Source organism: Zea mays, chromosome 5 (genome assembly GCF_902167145.1).
Source record: "Zea mays cultivar B73 chromosome 5, Zm-B73-REFERENCE-NAM-5.0, whole genome shotgun sequence".
NCBI lineage: Eukaryota > Viridiplantae > Streptophyta > Magnoliopsida > Poales > Poaceae > Zea > Zea mays.
Window position 1 is genome coordinate 123,234,122 of NC_050100.1, and position 7,074 is coordinate 123,241,195.

A 7,074-nucleotide genomic window follows, 5' to 3' on the forward strand; every position below is an offset into this window, starting at 1 on the left:
CAGAGCTCGGCTAGGTTGGGTTCTTAGGCTCCAAACGACGTAGGGCAATTCCCTTATCCACTTTCCTGCGAACTTTTCATTCTTATCGAAGACCTTTTTCCTGAGTGCCTCCAGTATCATCCCGTTGGCTCGCTCAACCTGCCCGTTGGCTCTTGGGTGTGCTACAGAAGCATACTTGATCTGAATGCTTTTTTGCTCGCAGAAATCGAAGAACTCTGAACTTGTGAAGTTGGATCCTAGGTTAGTTATGATGCTGTTTGGTATCCCAAATCTGAATATTATGTCTTGTATGAATTCCACGGCCTTAGCTGAGGTTAAAGAAGCAATGGGTTTGAACTCTATCCATTTGGTGAATTTGTCGATTGCTACCAGTACATGAGTGTATCCTCCTTGAGCTTTCTTGAAAGGTCCAATCATATCGAGTCCCCAGCATGCAAAGGGCCAAGTCACTGGTATGATCTGCAGTTGCTGTGCTGGTAGATGTTGTTGCTTCGACAAGTACTGGCAAGCTTCGCACCTCTGAACTAACTCGGCTGCATCATTCTTCGCTGTTGGCCAATAGAATCCTGACCTGAAGATCTTCCCGACTAGTGTCTTGGATGCTGCGTGTATTCCACATTGCCCAGCATGGACCTCATCTAGAAGTTGCTTCCCGGTAGATGAGAGAATGCACTTCATGAAGACGCCTGATGCACCCCTTCTGTATAATGTCTCCCCAATGAGTGTGTAGTGAGCCGACTGTCTGGCGATACGCTCGGCTGCATTTTTGTCATCTGGTTCCTCTTCATTCTTTATATACCTGATGATTGGCCTTCTCCAGTCATCAGAGTCTGACTCTGGTTGATTCACGATATTACACTCTTCTGCTTGATCCGTTGAGATGCTCGGCTGTAGTATTTCTTGCACAAAGACTCCAGGTGGGACCTGAGTTCGACTGGATCCTAGCTTGGACAATACATCGACTGCCGTGTTCTGATCTCTTTCTACATGATGAAATTCCAGACCCTCAAATTTATCTTCCAGTTTTCGGACGGCGGTGCAGTACTTTCCCGTTGAATCGCTTGAACAATCCCATTCTTTATTTATCTGGCTTATGACTACTAGAGAGTCTCCGTACACCATTAGTCTCTTGATGCCCAATGATATGGCGATGTTCAATCCATGGATTAGAGCTTCATACTCGGCTGCATTGTTGGAGGCTGGAAACAGCAACTGGAGGGCATATTTGAGGTGCTCGCCTCTAGGTGCGGTGAAGAGAATTCCTGCTCCTGCTCCCTGCAGCTTCAGCGAGCCATCAAAATACATTCGCCATACTTCTGCAGTTTCTGGGTTATCTGGTACTTGCTGTTCAGTCCACTCTGATACGAAGTCAACCAATGCTTGAGTTTTGATGGCAGTGCGAGGTCGAAATTCGATGTCATGAGATCCCAGTTCATAGGCCCACTTGGCTATTCGGCCAATGGCTTCCTTGTTGTGAAGAATATCCCCTATTGGAAAACCAGTGGCTACTATGACTTTGTGGTCGTCAAAGTAGTGACGTAGTGTGACAGCCCTCCCAAGTTATCAGGGCCACATGCACCAACCCTTGCCATTAACGACCTCAGATGGATGTGCACGTGTACCGGGTAACTTAACAAGGCTATCGAGTTCGCCAACTGGAACTCATCATCCCAAGGATCTCCCACATAACAGATATATTACAGTAACCACATTTGATACACACACATTGGAGATAGAGCGGAAGACTTTTACAAAGTACACTTTACATTCCAGAACTCAAGTTTTACATGGTAGAAAGAGATGTATTTATTACAAGTCCTGATAGTACTCGAAGGGCATAACTTAACTACAATAATTGGAAGGGTGAAGCCTTTCTATAAGAGATATATAAAAACATTCTAAGCTTCAAGTCCTCCACATGAAGTAACTAACCCAAAGATAAGGGAATAAAGCTTCTCCTACAAAAACAACAAGGGATAAAACCCTGAGTACGCAATTACTCAGCAAGACTTACCCGACTAAAGAAAAGACTCTCAAGGGTATGCTGGCTTTTGGGTATCAAGGTAAAGCTCATCAACGTTCAAGGACTCATTTTGCAGAAAAGCTTACTAGAAGTGGGTCCTTAAGCCAAGTTTTATTTCACAAGTTTGTTTATTACCTGAATCTTCTAGCCTGAATCTAGCATTTTCCTAATCTAGATCATTCACTTGACCTACACTAGGTTGCTTTTAAAATCCAAATTTTGTTTCGCTTGTTATCTACGATGAAGGGCAGCGATCCAGTCTTCATATCCGAGAAGTAACGGCGATCCGAATCGATTAATACCCAGCTGGGGATCTCCAACCACACGACATATGTAGCACTTAATCCTTGCATATGTTAGCCATTCCCACGGATCCTCCACTACATGAACCGGTCCGTGCTACCCGGGAGCACATTACCCTACCATCAGCCTCTTGCCAGGAGGGTAACTGCTACTCCCACCATCTCCCACGCCCAGTGCACGGTTGTCTTTTCACGTATGGAATAGCCGAGTTCAGGCTTACCCATGACGAGGTATGTGGCCAGTCAGGCCAACAATCGGTACGGTCCTTATTCGACACAGATGGGCGACCTTTCCTGCTCAACGTCTGGTCCCATTTTAAACTATTTCAAAAAAATTGGCGCCTGACAGAGGGGCCATGCCTCGATAATGAATTTATCAACGTCTTGATGCCTTCATTATCCCAAGCCCATTTTCTTTTTTGTAAAAACATGAGTCATAGATCAAAAACATTTTTCTTAGTCTATCAGCATGACTAAGCATCTCTAGCTTTTATAAAACAGGTGGCAAGGTATGGTAATCAAGCTTTCAAGGATGGTAATGCATCAAGAGTTTAACCAATCAACTTCTATCACCTAATGCAGCATATAAGTGATAAAATTTTGTAAACACAAGGAAGGTGGCAAATGCACCGGGGCTTGCCTTATTGCAGTGAAGAGGTACTCGATCCCTCTACTAAACCCTAGTTAGATGGCTCCTCCACTTGATCAGCAGCCACTGGAGTAGATTCCTCTTCAGTCACCACTTCAGCTTGAATCTTCACTCCTTCTGGTAGGAGTTCTATATGAAATGACATGATCATGGATGTTTATGCTTATGCAACTTGAAAAGAAAATACTAAGAAGCATCACAAGACTTACACCTCTCTAAAGGTGCACACAAAAACTAACAAAACCTTAAGAGAGTTAAATACTCTAATATCACAACACAATTCACCAACCAAACTAGGAAACCTTGCCTCCATAACCAACCAAGTGCTTCATTTATGCCTTAAGCAAGGATCCAAACTGTATGTACTACAAGTTAAGGTGTCCAAAATTCAGCCACAATTTACTGAACTTGGTTTCAGTCCTCTGAATTCAGTTTAGAGTTCACACAGCGCCACTTCTTGGGGCTTTTATTCCAAATTTTTTTTTGGTAGAACCAGACCAATCACTTAAGGGAATTTGTTCTCCTATATGTGGCATTTCTATTTGCTAAAGAATTCCTAACTCAAATCTCCTTGGTCTAATTACCATAGAACTCCAAAGTTAGTTAAACACAACCCTGAAATAGATTTTCAGTGCACTGAAACAGCCCACAATATGTCTGACAGAGGATTTTGCAGCAGACTATTCTCTAAATTCCATATAGTAGCAAGCCCACTCTTTGCACAAAACTTGTTCATCTACATCTGTTCTATCATTTTGCTACAGACTCTTAACCCAAATCACTTTGGATTTATTACCACAAGGCCTCAAAGTTTGGTAAAAACACACATATTTAGACTGAATTTGCACTAAGTCTGAAATCTGACAGCCTAGGTTTGAGCAAATTTCACACCTAGTTCTAGGCAACCAATAGTGGTAGAGTTCAAGTAGTAAATGGTGTGAGCTTCACTGACCTGAGATGATTACGGAACAAGCTTCATACAGGCCAGCAACTCCCTAGAACGTTCTGGCTATGGTGGGGTGAAGAATTGTGAGCGTGGTCACCACTGGCGCTTGATGCTCTGGACAGAGTAGACTTGGTGGCTGTGGGAGAGGGTCATCACTATCAGGAATACAAGAACCCCAACACCCATGCAGTGGTATGTGAGTAGAGCTCGAGGTAGAGAGGAGATTTCCACTTCTCTCTGCCCTTTAAATACCTGAAATGGGATAGGTGTTCCCTGAACTTGGCAAACATGCAGAGGGGATGTGTTTTCCAGTGTGCCAGCACAACATGGACTCAAAGACGTGGCTCTCATGTACTAACTCCACACAGGTCCACACACGCACCCAGGACACTGAACTGGTCTAATTCATAGCACAAATATCACCTGCTCACTTCTGTAGATAGAAGAATGAGCAGATAGGAACGCCACCGAGGGCAGACTTAAATGGGTCCAGAGCTAATATTTCTGCAAGGATAAGGTCACTAGAATGTTTGCTGTCCAATTTATTCCCTCAAGTCAAGAACCAGTAAATCAGGTTCCACGGCTTACTGCATGTTGGACAGGGGGGCAAATAGACAACAGCAGTCTCATGTGATGGAATTCACTTCCCCTCGCCCTCAATCTCATCTTTGATATTGTGCATGGGAGCCAGGTAGTTGCCCCCACAGATTGCCAGCACAATACTTATCCCCAACATACCTAGAAGGAATTGGAGTTTATAGTGGAGGGTGATATTTCTAGCAGATATTTTTACTCCACCCTGAAATGCTACTGCTCGACAGCCCCACCAGATTCTCCCCCTTTTTCACTGCTCCACAACAGTCCAAACTTGGATATTTTTAGTGGGGAGAATAGCCCCTAGCACCTAGGCTAAACACTTCACCCTTATCTTCATTTAAACCTACACGTGTAATTACAGGGAGAGGAGATTCTTCTTCAGTTTCCCCTAAATCAGCCACTGGTTCACTGATACAGCACTCATTTCCCCATTGCACCCTCTCAGTTCAGTCCCTTTAATTTCACAATTCCATATGTCAACAGGTCAACCTTGGTTAACAAAACTTGATCCTTAAGCATAGCTCTACCAACTTGGTATAGCAACCCAAGACTGAAATCACAGAACACAAGTGATGGTTCACCAGAGTTTAGTAAAAACACTGAAACACACCAATTTCAGCTAACTGACATAGATCCATGCCAACCCTGACATAGAGGGTTGCAGTACCATTATCTCCAAATTTTACACAACAGCAAGGCTAACTCCTTGTAAGAAACTTGTTCCCTTATACTTGGTCTTTAACTTTGCTATAGAATTTCTAGTCCAAATCCTCATGCACTAGTCACAAAATAACTCCAAACTGGGACTCACGCACTGATTGAACTACAGACAATACAACCAAATTCAGACCACCCTCAACCGAACAGGGAAGGTTGGGACCCATTTTACTCCTATTTTTATGTAGCACCAAGTCCATCGCCCTTTAGGAAATTTGTTCCTTTTACTTTGGTCTACCACTTTGTTATATAAAGCATGACCCACAACTCCCTAAAATAGTCTCAAGAATCCACCAAAGTTGAGCCAAAAGAACTGAACTCAGACTTGGTTAATCCGAACCTTGTTCAGTGCATTACTGCCTGACAACACCACTTTGAGCAATCTTTACACCTAGTTCCATGTAGCTCTAGGGTCAAATAGCTTAACCAAGTTTGCACTACTACAATATCCCTACAATGTTTCTACAATGACAAATAACTAAAGACTCATGGTTTAAAAGTTACAGTATTTCAAAGTTGAACCAACTTCACAAAGATTCAGTTTCAGCTTCTGAACTAAACTCAGTCACCAACATCTGACAGTCCAACTTTGAGCAACCTTTTCTCCAATTTTTGTGCAGGATAAAACCCTCCAATATTAAATACTTTTTCTCACCAACCTATGGTCTTTAACTTCTATATATACTCCACAGCCCAACACCCTATGTATTAGGCACAAATGAGTTCCAAAATCAGCCAAAACACTGCAATTTCAGACTTAGTGGACTGTTCTGAATCTGAAAATGCAAAGATCTGTTAACACCTCTTTGGACTACCTTTTCTACTAGTAGCATATAGTTTTAGGGCTACCACACTTAATAAGGATTGTTCTCCAACAGTTACTCTAAAAGTTTTATATAGTGACCCATAGCCAAATACTCCTGGATTCCAAACTACAAGAACCCAAAGCTTGCACAAAACACAGAAGTTCAGACTCTAAATTTATTAAGTCTGAAATCCACAATTTCTGACAGCTTTATTTTGGACCAGTTTTACTCCAAGTTCCAAATAGTTTTAGAGCTATATGACTTAACCAAACTTATACTCCTCATGTAGCTCTATGACTTTGTTATAAGGACCATCTTCAAAATTGTGGCAGAACCTCCCAAGTTATTGGGCCCACATGCACCTGTCCTTGTCTCAAAGACCTCAGACGACTATGCATGTGCACCAAATAACTTAACAGGATCCGTCCGATTGCCCCAAGGACATCGGATAAACCACTTACAACCAGAACCGCGGGATTAAGTAACACAAATCACACACACAACATTTTTGCAGCGGAAATCTTATTACCAAATTTTACAGGTTACAAAAATTTTACATTATTTTATCGGAGTGATTACAAAAGTATAAGTTTGAAATATATGCTAGCTCAAGTGATCATCCTCAATAAGAAGATAAAGACGGGGTATACTTATATAAGAAGGCCGAGCCCACCGGCACTTAACACCATCACAACAGCACAAGGTTAGAACCTGAAAAACAACAGGGAATAAAACCCTGAGTATGGAATTACTCAGCAAGTCTTACCCGACTAAGGAAAAGACTCTCAAGGGTATGCTGGATAAATAGGAGTCAAGGAGAGGCTTTAGCTAAAATCAACTTATACTTTTGCAGAAGTAGCTTACTAAAGTGAGTCCTTACTTTCAATCTTTTAACGCCATATTAAGTATTAATAGACTCGATTTGCATCTAGTCTAATTTCACATCTCATCAATACAACATCATTTTTATCCATAGTGTTCACATCCTGACTTTAGGTTGCCGGGAAGTGACCAAGTCTTCATAACCGCGAAGG

At 42.3% G+C, this 7,074-nt stretch overlaps 1 long non-coding RNA gene across 1 annotated transcript; it reads right to left on the bottom strand.

Moving 5' to 3' along the window:
- Positions 1–2,951: 2,951 nt before the first annotated feature.
- Positions 2,952–4,640, bottom strand: LOC103626842 (uncharacterized). Its single transcript, XR_002261994.1, has 3 exons — positions 4,173–4,640; positions 3,927–4,056; positions 2,952–3,103 (listed from the first exon to the last, which is right to left on the bottom strand). It is a non-coding gene; the product is annotated as an uncharacterized lncRNA (long non-coding RNA).
- Between the last annotated feature and the right edge of the window lie 2,434 nt (positions 4,641–7,074).